The sequence below is a fragment of the Triticum aestivum genome, chromosome 2B, assembly GCF_018294505.1.
Source record: "Triticum aestivum cultivar Chinese Spring chromosome 2B, IWGSC CS RefSeq v2.1, whole genome shotgun sequence".
NCBI lineage: Eukaryota > Viridiplantae > Streptophyta > Magnoliopsida > Poales > Poaceae > Triticum > Triticum aestivum.
Genome location: NC_057798.1, coordinates 251178965 through 251196710, shown reverse-complemented (window position 1 = coordinate 251196710; position 17746 = coordinate 251178965).

Below are 17746 nucleotides of genomic sequence, written 5' to 3'. Positions count from 1 at the left end.
TTAATATGCTATTTTATATTATTTTTGGGACTAACCTATTAACCTAGAGCCGAGTGCCAGCTTCTGTTTTTCCTTGTTTTTGAGCTTCGCGATGATTTTTTTGGGACCAAAAGACACCTAGGAGACTTGGAGATCAAGTCGGAAGAGCCACGAGGTGGCGACAAGGGGTTAGGGCCCCCCGTGACTCCCCTGACCTAACTCTTCATCCTATATATTCCCAAATATCCCCAAACCACCAGAAGCATCCACGAAAAAACTTTTCCGCCGCCGCAACCTTCTGTACCCATGAGATCCCATCTAGGGGCCTTTTTGGGCATCCTGCCGGAGGGCTATTCGATCACGGAGGGCTTCTACATCAACTCTATTGCCCTTCCGATGAAGCGTGAGTAGTTTACCTCAGACCTATGGGTCTATATATAGCTAGTAGCTAGATGGCTTTTTCTCTCTGTTTGCTTCTCAATACCATGTTCTCCTTGATGTTCTTGGAGATTTATACAATGTAATCTTCTTTTGCAGTGTGTTTGTCGAGATCCGGTGAATTGTGGATTTATGATCAACTTATCTATGAATATTATTTGAATCTTCTCTAAATTCTTATATGCATGATTTGATATCTTTGTAATTCTCTTCGAACTATCATTTTAGTTTGGCCAACTAGATTTCTTTTTCTTGCAATGGGAGAAGTGCTTAACTTTGGGTTCAATCTTGCGGTGTCCTTTCCCAGTGACAGTTGGGGCAGCAAGGCACGTATTGTATTGTTGTCATCGAGGATAAAAAGATGGGGTTTATGAAGGAAATATGCCCTAGAGGCAATAAGAAAGTTATTATTTTATATTTCCTTATATCATGATATATGTTTATTATTCATGCTAGAATGTATTAACCGGAAACTTGATACATGTGTGGATAGATAGACAAAACACCGTGTCCCTAGTAAGCCTCTACTAGACTAGCTCATTAATCAAAGGTGGTTAAGTTTCCTAACCATAGGCATGTGTTGTCATTTGATGAATGGGATCACATCATTAGGAGAATGATGTGATGGACAAGACCCATTCGTTAGCTTAGCATTATGATCGTTCGGTTTTATTGCTATTACTTTGTTCATGTCAAATACATATTCCTCCGACTATGAGATTATGCAACTCCCGGATACCGGAGGAATACTTTGTGTGCTATCAAACGTCACAAGTAACTGGGTGATTATAAAGATGCTCTAAAGGTATCTCCAAAGGTGTTTGTTGGGTTGGCATAGATCGAGATTAGGATTTGTCACTCCGAGTATCAGAGAGGTATCTCTGGGCCCTCTCGGTAATACACATCATAAGAAACCTTGCAAGCAAAGTGACTAATGAGTTAGTTGAAGGATGATGTATTACGGAATGAGTAAAGAGACTTGCCGGTAACGAGATTGAACTAGGTATGAAGATATCGACGATCGAATCTCGGGCAAGTAACATACTGATGGACAAAGGGTATAACGTATATTGTCATAATAGTTCGACCAATAAAGATCTTCGTAAAATATGTGGGAGCCAATATGAGCATCCAGGTTCCGCTATTGGTTATTTATCGGAGAGGTGTCTCGGTCATGTCTACATAATTCTCGAACCCGTAGGGTCCGCACGCTTAACATTCGATGATGATATAGTATTATATGAGTTATGTGATTTGGTGACTGAATGTTGTTCGGAGTCCCAGATGAGATCATAAACATGACGAGGAGTCTCGAAATGGTTGAAGGTAAAGATTGATATATAGGACGATGGTATACGGACATCGGAAGTGTTCTTTAAGGTACTAGGTACATGTCGGATCACCAGAAGGGGTTCCGGGCACCTTCGGCAAAAGATATGGGCCTTATGGGCCAAGAGGGGAAACACACTAGCCACAAGGGGCTGGTGCGCCCCCCATATAGGCCGCCCAAAGAGGAGAAGGAAAGAGGGGAAGGGAAAAAGGAAAATTAGGAAGTACTACTTCCTTCTTCCCCATTTCCTTCCCCCTCCGGCAATTTATGGGGGGGGGGCACTTGGGAAAACCCCAAGTAGGATTCGGATCCTACTTGGGGCGCCCCATGGATGCCTCCCCTCTCCCTCCAACCTATATTTATGTGAAGGGGGCTGCCCTAGCACCAGAAAACATAAATTGTTAGCCGTGTGCGACGCCCCCCTCCATAGTTTACACCCCCGATCCTATTCTCGCGGTGCTTAGGCGAAGCCCTGTGCGGATCAATTCGCCATCACCCTCACCACACCGTCGTGCTGACGAAACTCATCTACTATATCTCGACACCTTGTTGGGTCAAGAAGGCGAGGGACGTCACCGAGCTGAACGTGTGCAAAACTCGGAGGTGCCGTACGTTCAGTACTTGATCGGTCGGAGCTAGAAGGAGTTCGACTACATCAACAACGTTGTCAAACGCTTTCGCTTACAGTCTATGAGGGTACGTAAACACACTCTCTCCTCCTTGTTGCTATGCATCTCCTAGATAGATCATGCGTGAGCGTAGGATTTTTTTTTTGAAATTGCAAGCTATGTTCCCAACAGTGGTATCAGAGCTAGGTCTATGCGTAGATTATATGCACGAGTAGAACACAAAGAGTTGTGGGTGATGATTGGCATACTTCTTACCACCAATGTCTTATTTTGATTTGGCGGTATTATTGGATGAAGCGGCCTGGATGAACCTTACATGACCACGTTCATGAGACTGGTTCCACTAACAGACATGCAACTAGTTTTGCATAAAGGTGGCTGGCGGGTGTCTGTTTCTCCTACTTTAGTTGAATCAAATTTGACTACAGTTGGTCCTTGTTGAAGGTTAAAACAGTAAACTTGATAAATCACGTTGTGGTTTCTGTGTCGTAGGTAAGAACGGTTCTTGCTAGAAGCCCGTAGCAGCCACGTAAAACTTGCAACAACAAAGTAGAGGACGTCTAACTTGTTTTTGCAGGGCATGTTGTGATGTGATATGGTCAAGACATGATGTGATATAAGTTATTGTATGAGATTATCATGTTTTGTAGAAGTTATCGGCAACCGGTAAGAGCCTTATGGTTGTCTCTTTATTGTATGAAATGCAAATGCCATGTAATTGCTTTACTTTATCACTAAGCTGTAGCGATAGTTGTAGAAGCAATAGTTGGCTAGACGACCATGACGCAACTATGGAGATCAAGGTGTCGAGCCGGTGACGATGGATATCATGAGGATGCTTTGGAGATGGAGATCAAAAGCACAAGATGATGATGGACATATCATGTGACATATTTTGATTGCATGAGATGTTTATCTTTATACATCTTATTTTGCTTAGTACGATGGTAGCATCGTAAGATGATCCCTTAACTAAAATTTAAAGGTATAAGTGTTCTCCCTGTGTATGCACAGTTGCAACAGTTTGTCCTGTTGAGACACTACATGATGATCAAGTGTCATAGACTCTACGTTCACATACAACGGGTGCAAGATAGTTCTGCACATGCAGAATACTCGAGTTAAACTTGACGAGCCTAGCATGTACAGACATAGCCTCGGAACACTAGAGACTGAGAGGTCGAACGCGAATCATATAATAGATATGATCAACATAGAGATGTTCACCATTGATGACTACCCCATCTCACGTGATGATGAGACGTGGGTTAGTTGATTTGGATCATGTATCATTTAGATGACTTGAGGGATATCTATGTAAGTGGGAGTTCTTAAGTAATTTGATTAATTGAACTTCATTTAACATGAACTTAGTCATGATAGTATTTGCAAATTATGTTGTAGATCAATAGCTCGCCTTGTAGCTCCCCTACGTTTATTTTTGATATGTTCCTAGAGAAAAATAAGTTGAAAGATGATAGTTGCAATGATGTGGAGTGGGTCCTGATACGTCTCCAACGTATCTATAATTTTTGATTGTTCCATGCTATTATATTATCTATTTTGGATGTTTAATGGGCTTTAATATGCTCTTTTATATTATTTTTGGGACTAATCTATTAACCGGAGGCCCAGTGCCAGTTTCTGTTTTTTTGCCTATTTTAGAGCTTTGCAGAAAAGGAATACCAAAGGGAGTCCAAATGGAATGAAACCTTCGCGATGATCTTTCTTGGACCGAAAGCAAACTAGAAGACTTGGAGTTGAAGTCTGGAATGCCACGAGGAGGCCATGAGGTAGGAGGACGCGCCCAAGGGGTAGGCGCGCCCCCACCCTCGTGGGCCCCTCATAGCTCCAGCGACGTACTTCTTTCGCCTATATATACTCTTATACCCTAGAATCATCAGGGGATCCAAGAAACCACTTTTCCACTGCCGCCACCTTCTGTACCCATGAGATCCCATCTTGGGGCCTTTTCCGGCGATCTGCCAGAGGGGGAATCGATCACAAAGGGCTTCTACATCAACACTATTGCCTCTGCGATGAAGCGTGAGTAGTTTACCACAGACCTTATGGTCCACAGTTATTAGCTAGATGGCTTCTTCTCTCTCTTTGATTCTCAATACAAAGTTCTCCTCGATGTTCTTGGAGATCTATTTGATGTAATACTCTTTTGCGATGTGTTTGCCGAGATCCGATGAATTGTGGATTTATGAACAAGATTATCTATGAATATTATTTGATTCTTCTCTGAATTCTTATATGCATGATTTGATATCTTTGCAAGTCTCTTCAAATTATCGGTTTAGATTGGCCTACTAGATTGATCTTTCTTGCAATGGGAGAAGTGCTTAGCTTTGGTTCCAATCTTGTGGTGTCCTTTCCCAGTGACAGTAGGGGCAGCAAGGCACATATTGTATTGTTGCCATCAAGGATAAAAAGATGGGGTTTATATCATATTGCTTGAGTTTATCCCTCTACATCATGTCATCTTGCTTAATGCGTTACTCCGTTCTTATGAACTTAATACTCTAGATGCATGATGGATAGCGGCCGATGTGTGGAGTAATAGTAGTAGATGCAGAATCGTTTCGGTCTACTTGACACGGGCGGATGCCTATGTTCATGATCATTGCCTTAGATGTCTTCATAATTATGCACTTTTCTATCAATTGCTCGGCAGTAATTTGTTCACCCACCGTAATACATGCTATCTTGAGAGAAGCCACTAGTGAGACCTATGGGCCCCGGGTCTCTTTTCTATTATATTACATCTCTTTTCCATTATATCGCATCTCGTTTACTATTTTGCAATGTTTACTTTCCAATCTATACAACAAAATACCAAAAATATTTACTTTGCTATCTTTTTTTGACAGAAAGACTGTAAGGGAACCCCCTACAGTGTAATTGGTGTAACAAACCCAAATTGCAAGTACCATGCCTTGAACCTGGGTGGGTGGGAAGGCATCAGCCCCTTCCCACCACTAGGCTATGCCGTAGTCTGCTTACTTTGCTATCTTTATTAGATATCACTTATGCGAGTGACCGTGAAGGTATTGACAACCCCTTTATCACGTTGGTTGCAAGGTTCTTGATTGTTTGTGCAGGTACTAGGTGACTTATGCGTCGTCTCCTACTGGATTGATACCCTGGTTCTCAAAACTGAGGGAAATACTTACGCTACTTTGCTGCATCACTCGTTCCTCTTCAAGGGAAAAACCAATGCAAGCTCAAGAGGCAGCAAGAAGGATTTCTGGCGCCGTTGCCGGGGAGACCTACGCCAAGTCAAGACAAGATTTGATCTCCCGTCCACTTGCCAATTTCTGGCGCTATTGCCGAGGAGATCTACGTGAAGTCAAGCCATACAAAGTACCCATCATAAACTCTTCTCCCTCGCATTACATTATTTGCCATTCGCCTCCCGTTTTCCTCTCCCCCACTGCTAAAATGATTTTCAAAAAGATTTGCCTTTTCTTTCGCCCTTCTTCTGTTCATTCTTTTGTTTGCTTGTGTTACCATGTGCCTTCTATATGCTTGCATCTTCGCTTGCTAAAAATCTAAGTTTATGGATCCTCATCCACTTGCTAATCTTTTTAAGAGATCCAATTATGATGAACCAATTGCTAGTGAGTTTTGCATGAAATTCGTGAATCTGAAAATTGTGATGGAGAAATTTATGAAGGGATTCACGATAGCTCCTTGAATAAAAAGCATGATTGCAATGATTCTACTATAAATTATATTGATGTCAATTGTGCTAATAATACGCAAAACCGTAAGCTTGGGGATGCTAGTTTTGCTATGTCTACGACTTGTTGCAATGATATTGAATGGGGTGGTTCTTCTTATGATCTTGAAAATTTATTTATGCCCCATGATGAATATGAGATTGATAATAATGCTTGCAGTATTATTGAAAGTGGGTTTTGAAGAGTGTCAACTTTAGATCCCACATATTTGGAGAATAATCAATCTTATGAAGTTTTTGATAAAAGTGGGTTTGGAGAGGTCATGACTTTAGTTAATGTTAATCCCACTATTTTGGAAGAGTGTCAACTTTGCATGCATGTGGATCGTGTTGAGAATATGTTAAGTGATAGCTATTTTGTTGAATTTTCTTATGATCCCACATGTAATTATTATCAGAGAGGAAAATATGGTTATAGAAATTTTCATGTTACTAAATTACCTCTCGTTATGTTGAGATTGCTATTGTCTCTTTCCGCTTCCTTGCATATGCTAGTTTTTGCTTGATATGATAATTTTTTTCCTATAATATGCCTATGCATAGGAAGTATGTTAGACTTAGATGTGTTTGTCATGAGTTTCATGATGCTCACCTTGCGCTTCAATTCTTGTCTTTCATGTGAGCATGATCGAAATCTTAATGCCTAGCTAGGGGCGTTAAACGATAGCGCTTGATGGGAGACAACCAAATTTTATTATTTGCTTTTAGCTCCTGTTTAGTAATAAATAATTCATCTAGCTTCTGTTTAGATGAGGTTTTATGTTTTAATTAGTGTTTGTGCCAAGTAAAACCTTTGGAAAGATTTGGGTGAAGTCTTTGCGATCTTGCTGTAAAAAACAGAAACTTTTGCGCTTAAGAGAATAGCTTTCATTTTTTACAGAAGAGTTCTTTTAGGTTAATTATTTTTGCAGATGATTAATATAAACATTCCTCAAGTCCACCAATTTATTTCAGAATTTTTAGTGTTACAGAAGTATTCGAAAGTTATAGATTGGTACAGACTGTTCTGTTTTTGACAGATTCTGTTTTTCGTGTGTTGTTTGCTTATTTTGATGAATCTATGAGTAGTATCGGGGGGTATGAACCATAGAGAAGTTGGAATACAGTAGTTTTAAAACCAATATAAATAAATAATAAGTTCATTACAGTAACTTAAAGTGGTGGTTTATTTTCTTATACTAACGGAGCTCATGAGATTTTCTGTCAAAGTTTTTGTTGTGAAGTTTTCAAGTTTTTGGGTAAAGATTTGATTGATTTTCGAATAAGGAGTGGAAAGAGCCTAAGATTGGGGATGCACAAGGCAAACCAATGTAAATTCAAGGACAACCAAAAGCCTAAGCTTGGGGATGCCCCGGAAGGCATCCCCTCTTTCGTCTTCATCTATCGGTAACTTTACTTGAGGCTATATTTTTATTCACCACATGATATGTGTTTTGCTTGGAGTGTCTTGTATGATTTGAGTCTTTGATTTTTAGTTTACCACAATCATCCTTTCTGTACACACCTTTTGGGAGATACATGCATGAATCGGAATTTATTAGAATACTCTATGTGCTTCACTTATATCTTTTGAGCTAGACAATATTGCTCAAGTGCTTCACTTATATCTTTTTAGAACACGGTGGTGGTTTTATTTTATAGAAATTGTTGATCTCTCATGCTTCACTTATATTATTTTGAGAGTCTTTTAGAACATCATGGTAATTTGCTTTGGTTATAAAATTAGTCCTAATATAATGGGCATCCAAGATGGGTATAATAAAAACTTTCATATAAGCATTGAATACTATGAGAAGTTTGATTCTTTATGATTGTTTTGAGATATGAAGATGGTGATATTAGAGTCATGCTAGTAGAGTAGTTGTGAATTTGAAATATAATTGTGTTAAAGTTTGTGATTCCCGTAGCATGCATGTATGGTGAACCGTTATGTGATGAAGTTGGAGCATGATTTATTTATTGATTGTCTTCCTTATGAGTGGCGGTCGGGGACGAGCGATGGTCTTTTCCTACCAATCTACCCCCCTAGGAGCATGCGCGTAATACTTTGTTTCGATAACTAATAAATTTTTGCAATAAGTATGTGAGTTCTTTATGACTAATGTTGAGTCCATGGATTATACGCACTCTCACCCTTCCACCATTGCTAGCCTCTCTAGTGCCGCGCAACTTTCGCCGGTACCATACACCCACCATATACCTTCCTCAAAACAGCCACCATACCTACCTATTATGGAATTTCCATAGCCATTCCGAGATATATTGTCATGCAACTTTCCACCGTTCCATTTATTATGACACGCTCCATCATTGTCATATTGCCTTGCATGATCATGTAGTGGACATCGTATTTGTCGCAAAGCCACCGTTCATAATTTTTCATACATGTCACTCTTGAATCATTGCACATCCCAGTACACCGCCGGAGGCATTCACATAGAGTCATATTTTGTTTTAACTATTGAGTTGTAATTCTTGAGTTGTAAGTAAATAAAAGTGTGATGATCTTCTTTATTAGAGCATTGTCCCAGTGAGGAAAGGATGATGTAGACTATGATTTCCTCACAAGTCGGGATGAGTCTCCGGACGAAAAATAAAAAATAAAAAAAAGAGGCCATAAAAAAGGATAAAAGGCCCAAATAAAAAATGAGAGAAAAAAAGACAGAAGGGACAAGGCTACTATCCTTTTACCACACGTGTGCTTTAAAGTAGCACCATGATCTTCATGATAGAAAGTCTCCTATGTTGTCACTTTCGTATACTAGTGGGAATTTTTCATTATAGAACTTGGCTTGTATATTCCTATGATGGGCTTCCTCAAAGTGCCCTAGGTCTTCATGAGCAAGCAAGTTGGATGCACACCCACTTAGTTTCTTTTATTGAGCTTTCATACACTTATAGCTCTAGTGTTGGAAATATGCCCTAGAGGAAATAATAAAATGGTTATTATTATATTTCCTTGTTCATAACAATTGTCTATTATTCATGCTATAATTGTATTAACTGGAAACCGTAATACATGTGTGAATACATAGACCACAATGTGTCCCTAGTAAGCCTCTAGTTGACTAGCTCGTTGATCAATAGATGGTTATGGTTTCCTGACCATGGACACTGGATGTCATTGATAACGGGATCACATCATTAGGAGAATGATGTGATGGACAAGACCCAATCCTAAGCATAGCACAAGATCGTGTAGTTCGTCTGCTAAGAGCTTTTCTAATGTCAAGTATCAATTCCTTAGACCATGAGATTGTGCAACTCCTGGATACCGTAGGAATGCTTTGGGTGTACCAAACGTCACAACGTAACTGGGTGGCTATAACGGTGCACTACAGTTAGCTCCGAAAGTGTCTGTTGAGTTGGCACGAATCGAGACTGGGATTTTTCACTCCGTATGATGGAGAGGTATCTCTTGGCCCACTCGGTAATGCATCATCATAATGAGCTCAGTGTGACTAAGGAGTTAGTCACGGGATCATGCATTACGAAACGAGTAAAGAGACTTGCCGGTAACAAGATTGAACGAGGTATGGGGATACCGACGATCGAATCTCGGCCAAATAACATACCGATAGACAAAGGGAATTGTATAAGGGATTGATTGAATCCCCGACATCGTGGTTCATCCGATGAGATCATCGTGGAAGATGTGGGAGCCAACATGGGTATCCAGATCCAGTTGTTGGTTATTTTCCGGAGAGATGTCTCGGTCATGTCTGCATGGTTCCCGAACCCGTAGGATCTACACACTTAAGGTTTGGTGATGCTAGAGTTGTTATGGGAAATAGTATGTGGTTAGCGAAGGTTGTTCGGAGTCTCGGATGAGATCCCGGACATGACAAGGAACTCCGGAATGGTCCAGAGGTGAAGATCGATATATTGGACGAAGGGTGTTGGAGTCCGGATTTGTTCCGGGGGTACCGAGTGACGACCAGCGTGTCTGAAAGGGGTTTCGGAGGCCCCGACAAGCGTTGGGGGGGGGGGCTTATGGGCCAAGGGGAGGGGGCACATCAGCCCACTAAGGGGTTGTGCGCCCCTCCCACCCCATCTCACGTAACTTGGAGAGGTGGGGGCGCCTCCCCTAGGGCAGCCGCCCCTCCCGGCTTGGGGGCAAGTTTCCTAGGGGTGGGGGCGCCCATACCCATCCAGAGTTTCCCCTGTGGCCGCCGCCCCTCCCCTAGGGAAACCCTAGGGCGCCTCCTACTCCACCCTTCCCCCTATATATAGTGAGGGAGAGAGAGGGCAGTCGCACCCTTCCCCTGGAGCAGCCCCTCCCTCCTAAAACACTTCCTCCTCCTCTGTAGAGCTTGGCGAAGCCCTGCAGAAAATACACAAGCTCCACCACCACGCCGTCGTGCTACCGGAGCTCTCCCTCAACTTCTCCTCTCCCCTTGCTGGATCAAGAAGGAGATACATCCCCGGGCTGTACATGTGTTCAACGTGGAGGCACTGTCCGTTTGACTCCACGTAGATCGGATCTTCCACGATTTGAATCGCCGCGAGTACGACTCCATCAACCGTGTTCTTGTAACGCTTCCGCTTAGCGATCTTCAAGGGTATGAAGATGCAGTCCCTTCTCTCTCTCGTTGCTAGCATCTCCTAGATTGATCTTGGTGACACGTAGGAAAATTTTGAATTATTGCTACATTCCCCAACATTGGCATCATGAGCTAGGTCTATGCGTAGATTCTATGCACGAGTAGAACACAAGTAGTTGTGGGCGATTGTTTGTTCAATTTGCTTACCGTTACTAGTCTTATCTTGACTCGACGGCATTGTGGGATGAAGCGGCCCGGACCGACCTTACACGTACGCTTACGTGAGACAGGTTCCACCGACTGACATGCACTTGATGCATAAGGTGGCTAGCGGGTGTCTGTCTCTCCCACTTTAGTCGAATCAGATTCAATGAAAAGGGTCCTTATGAAGGGTAAATAGCAATTGGCATATCACCATTGTGGCTTATGCGTAGGTAAGAAACCGTTGTGGCTTATGCGTAGATTCAATGAAACCCATAGTAGCCACGTAAAACATGCTAGAGGACGTCTAACTTGTTTTTGTAGGGTATGCTATGTGATGTGATATGGCCAAAAGGATGTGATGAATGGTATATGTGATGTATGAGATTGATCATGTTCTTGTAATAGGAATCATGACTTGCATATCAATGAGTAAACCAGTAGGAGCCATAGGAGTTGTATTAATTTATTCTATGACCTACGTGTCAATGAGAACGCCATGTAATTACTTTACTTTATTGCTAATAGTTAGCCATGGTAGTAGAAGTAATAGTTGGCGAGACAACTTCATGAAGACACGATGATGGAGATCATGGTGTCATCCCGGTGATGATGGTGATTATGCCGTGCCTCGAAGATGAAGATCAAAGGCGCAAGATGATATTGGCCATATCATGTCACTTTATGATTTGCATGTGATGTTTGTCATGTTTACATCTTATTAGCATAGAATGACGGTAGCATAGATAAGATGATCCCTCACTAAAATTTCAAGAAAGTGTTCCCCTTAAGTGTGCACCGTTGTGAAAGTTCGTTGTTTCGAAGCACCACGTGATGATCGGGTGTGATGGATTCTAATGTTCGCATACAACGGGTGTAAGCCAGATTTACACACGCGAAACACTTAGGTTGACTTGACGAGCCTAGCATGTACAGACATGGCCTCGGAACACGAGAGACCGAACGGTCGAACATGAGTCGTATGGTAGATACGATTAACATGGAGATGTTCACCGTTGATGACTAGTCCGTCTCACATGATGAACAGACACGGCCTAGTCGATTCGGATCATGTATCACTTAGATGACTAGAGGGATGTCTATGTAAGTGGGAGTTCACTAAATAATTGATTAGATGAACTTAATTATCATGAACATAGTCAAAAGGTCTTTGCAAATTATGTCGTAGCTTGTCCTTTAGTTCTACTATTTTAGATATGTTCCTAGAGAAAATTTTATTTGAAAGTTGACATTAGCAATTGTGTGGACTGGGTCCATATACTGAGGATTGTCCTCATTGCCGCGTAGAAGGATTATGTCCTTAATGCACCGCTCGGTGTGCTGAACCTCGAGCGTCGTTTGTGGATGTTGCAAACATCTGACATACACGTTTTGATGACTACGTGATAGTTTAGTGTGTAATACTAAACGGTTTAGAATTGAGGTGCCAAAGACGTTTTTGAAACGTCGCAGAACATATGAGATGTTAAGGACTGAAATTGGGGTTTCATGCTCGTGCTCACGTCAAGAGGTATGAGACCTCTGACAAGTTTCTTAAGCCTGCAAACTAAGGGAGAAGAGCTCAATTGTTGAGCATGTGCTCAGATTGTCTGAATACTACAATCGCTTGAATCGAGTGGGAGTTAATCTTCCAGATGAGATAGTAATGGTTCTCCAAAGTCACTGCCACCATGCTACTAGAGCTTCGTGATGAACTATAACATATCAGGGATAGATATGATGATCCTTGAGCTATTTGCGATGTTTGACACCGCGAAAGTAGAAATCAAGTAGGAGCATCAATTGTTGATGGTTAGTAAAACCACTAGTTTCAACAAGGGCAAGAAGGAATACTTCATGAAAAGGAAAATCAGTTGCTGCTCTAGTGAAGAAACCCAAGGTTGAACCCAAACCCGAGACTATGTGCTTCTGTAATGAGGGGAACGGTCACTGAAGCAGAATTACCCTAGATACTTGGTAGATGAGAAGGCTGGCAAGGTCGACAAAAGTATATTGGATATACCTTATATTAATGTGTACTTTACTAGTACTCCTAGTAGCACCAGGGTATTAGATACCGGTTTGGTTGCTAAGTGTTAGTAACTCGAAATAAAAAGCTACGGAATAAACGGAGACTAGCTAAAGGTGAGATGACGATAACGTGTTGGAAGTGTTTCCAAGGTTGATGTGATCAAAGATCGCACGCTCCCTCTACCATCGGGATTGTTGCTAAACCTAAATAATTGTTATTTGGTGTTTGTGTTGAGCATAGACATGATTGGATTATGTTTATCGCAATACGTTTATTCATTTAAGGAGAATAGTGGTTACTCTGTTTATTTGAATAATACCTTCAATGGTCTTACACCTAAAATGAATGGTTTATTGAATCTCGGTCGTAGTGATACACATGTTCATGCCAAAAGATATAAGATAGTAATGATAATACCACCTACTTGTGGCACTAGAATTTGAGTCATATTGGTATAAAATGCATGAAGAAGCTCCATGTTGATGGATCTTTAGACTCACTCGTTTTTGAAAAGTTTGAGACATGCGAACCATGTCTATTGGTATATACGCATGAAGAAACTCCATGCAGATGGATCATTTGGACTCACTTGATTTTGAATCACTTGAGACATGCAAATCATACCACTACAAAAAAAATACACTTCCGTGATGATACGTGTTTGTCACAGTAGGTCGCGTTTTTTGTCATGCATGTACATCCATGACGATTTTATGACAGAATCAAGATAGTCATACCTGTGCTGTCGTAGAAGTGTTCCATGACATTACCAAAATTATCATCACGGAAGTGTCCACTTCCATGACGATAAATCATTCGTCACAGAAGTGCTTTCGTCAAGGGTGACCGACACGTGGCATCCACCGTAACGGAACGCCATTAAGCTACCGGGTCCGGTTTTGGATCCGATAACCCATTAACAGCCCCGACCAATGGGGATTTTCCATGTGTAAAATCATCATTGGCTGGAGGAAACATGTGTCGGCTCACCGTTGGGACAAATGTCATCCACTCATTGGACCGAAGGCGCCTATGATACGGCAACACGTGGCATGGCCCAACAGAGGCCCATTCCTATGAAAAGGCCGGCCCGTTTGACTTGGTCAAAAGGTGGCGGACCGGCCCACGAAAAGCCTGTTAACGGCCTGTTCGCATATAGCCCATTTACAGCCCGCTAACCCAGGGCCCATTATGACCTCTCCGAATTAGGCCCCGTAGCGTCATCTGGGCCGTCCAATATGATTCCAGCCCGTTTTAACTTCCAGCCCATGTGTGGCCCATGACTTCTTTCGGTCCATATGAGGCCCTTTGTAACTCTTGGCCCATTAACAACCCGTGGTGAAACTGGCCCATAATGAACAGTGTACCACTTTCTACCCATTAACGGCCCGCTATTCCATTGGCCAGTTTCCAGCCCAAGTTATCTTTCGGCCTTCTGAGGGCCCATTTATTCTAGGGCTCATTTGCAGCATTCGGTTACTTACGGCCCGTTACTGTCATTTTCTGCTTGTGGGCCAAATTCAGCCTGTCATTACAGTCGGCCCGTTTGTGGACCGTTAATCTGTTGGGCCATTTTCATAGCATCACCAAATACAGCCTATTAACGGCCTGTTATGGTCAGCCCGTAAAACGTATGTTTTCCACTCTAGCCCGTCTACGGCCCATTAAAGGCCCGTACAAGGCCCATAGATGAGTCGGCCCGTACAAGCCCATGGATCCTATGAGACATAGAAGGCCCATGGATCTGACGGCCCATTGAAGGCCCATGGATCCGACGGCCCATAGAAGGCCATGGATCGTCTGTCCCGTAGATGGCCCATGGATAGTACAGCTGTGGAGGGCCATGGTCACTACAACGTTTGGGCGAGTTGGCCCACGTTCGAACGATATAGCATATTCAAAGAATTATCCTACTCTATACTATCACCTCTAAAAAACATACACTATACAACAAAGAGACCAAGGCATAGAAACGTAGAATAATCCTACACTATACAATAAAGAAATTACAGTCGATTATACCCACTAGGCATTATGGTTCGGCACAGGTGATAATAAAACTACACAAACTACAAATTACATACACTCGGCAAATACAACTCATACATCATGGACGCGCATCAACTTAACTCCATTTGAACTATAATCTCTTGAGAAAATAGGATTGGCCGAATTCATATAGCACAAATTTCAGTCTGCAAAATCTCCAATTCCTTTGTGGTTACCTCAGTGTCTTGTTTCATTTTTTTGACTCCTGTATCTAATACATGCATGTCCAGTCTCAACTTGTTGATCGTATGTTGACAATCATGTACATGTTGTCTTGCCACCTCTAGTTTATGCTCGAGAACATCAGCACACTCCAATTCCAATCCATAATCATTCGGTAACGGCCATGCCGCACTACTCGCAGATCTTTGTGTTGATGTCACTTCATCGTGAAATGTTTCTGTAAGTACACATGACTAGGGAAAAAATATAGTTACAACAGTGAAGAGAGCAAGACACTATTTTGTACTACATGGCAAAACAGGACTAACAATAATGTTACACGTCATGAAGCATAAGCAGGTGATATTTTGAAATTATAAAAAAGATATTATGTGCATCATGCATACAGAAATCTCTCTTAGCTCACCAGAGGAGCATGATGTTGGGGCCCGATCCAAAACACAGACAAGTTACAAATTTAGACACCACATTGCGTATAAGTAAGCAAGCATTTGGCCATTCTGTAGCTCAATTATAGTCTTAGGGAGCATAATGAACAGCAGAGGGTTTCATACAAACATACTACAACAAGCAAAACTATGCAATCATTAGCCTAGTATAAACTAGATTGTGAGCCTCATGCAATAATAGGTGGTTAATAGACTCCAAAGCTCCAAGCACACTTCGGCCGAGTAATTAAATGGTTAGGCCTTTAATTATGTCAACTAATAGTTATACAAGTACCCAACATCAGGCATGATTCTTTGGGCATCTCATTAACTGAGAACAAATAAAGCAATTGAAAAGAGCAAATTAACTATGCCTGAAACAAACAAGGAATTGAACTGTTGAGTTGCATACAGTGACTTACCTTAACAGGTTGAAGAGGCTCAGCGCAACTCCTACTTCTCTTGCAAGGCTCCTTCCTAACATCTTGTACTTGGAAATCCTCAATCTTATCTTCATTGCACCCCCTCTGCAAGGTGACACAAACTAGTTACTCGTCTCCTTGGAAGATAAATATGCATACTTTCCAGTCTGTGAACACAAAAGGATGATATTATAACAAAACAACACCACATAATGAAACATGCTGCATCTCTTGCACTTGCACACAATGAAATGAGCATTTACTATGTCTGCACTATGTAAAAACTAGGCATACCTTCAAACTGGATCTCCAGGTACTCTTGGAGAGCCTACTTTAGTGTACAGCCAAACCTTTATGTCACCTATGAGTTAGACAAGGCCCCACTACAGCAGCCCTTAGTGTTTAAATCGTTGACAAGCTCTGTTAGAGTGTTAGGTCAAGAACAACAAGTAATCAAAGCAAACAATCCTAGTATGACTAGCTGATGCAAACAAGCAATTGAACAGATGTGTGAGCAAATCTTACATATCAAGAAAAGAAGCAAAGAAGGAGGCTTAAAGACCATCACTTGACTGACCATATTTAAGGGGCATTTAAACATCATGTGCAACGTATGAACTAACATAAACATTGCATATTCCAGATTCTACAATGGAATGCACATGTATTAGGTTATGCCATGTATGATGATGCCTAAATGTACACTATAGCAGGCAGGAGTGATTCATCATTGCACGCACAAAGTTATGGGCTTGGGCTTAACTAATTTCGCTTTGGAGGGGGGTGTTTTGGGTAGAACCTCACTAAAAATTGAAGGGAAGGGGAATAGTCAAATGACTCTGTTGTCTGCCTATATTACACTCAAAATGCAACTGCCGATGCCCGTGTCACACCTGACCCTCAAGTAAAAACAAACACGCAAGAGTTCATTGCCCCGCCCGCTTGCATCTCCTCTCCCCTTTCCCTCTACCTCGATCCCCTGCCTGCAGCACTAGGGTTCCTCCAGCGAGCCGTCGCCACTGGTCCCATCTGGCCTGGTACTCGACGATGCTATGTCCAGCTAGGCTACATGGCCGGCGGGTAGGGGCAAATCTCCCTGGCTTCTCCTCCCTCTGGTGCCGCCCCTCATTCTCATGGTCTCAAGCAGCTGCTCCATTGTGGTTCGTCCAACGCACTACTCCAGCGGGCGCTGCACAACTATGGCTGATGCCACACTGCGGTAGAAGGCACCTTATTCCCCCTTCCCTCCTCCTAGGCCATGGCCTTGAGGTGCTGTTTAAGGATGAGCTCATCCAACAAGGTGAGGATCTCCTCTGATATTTTGCCAAATTTTCATTCTGATCCACTATACGATGAATTGCTATGAGCTGCTTCTGCTGCTGCTATATGATGCATTGCTATGAGCTGCTCCTGCTGCTGCTATATGATGAATTGCTATGAGCTACTGCTGCTGCTATATGATGAATTGCTATGAGTTGTTGTTGCTGCTATATGATGAGTTGCTATAAGCTGCTCCTGCTGATGCTATATGATGAATTGCTATGAGCTAGTCCTGCTGCTGCTATATGATGCATTGCTATGAGCTGCTCCTGCTGCTGCTATATGATGAATTGCTATGAGCTGCTCCTGCTGCTGCTATATGATGAATTGCTATGAGCTGCTCGTGCTGCTGCTATATGATGAATTGCTATGAGCTGCTGCTAGTATATGATGAATTGCACACTACTGTTGTTGTATGATGAGTTGCTATGAGCTGCTGCTGC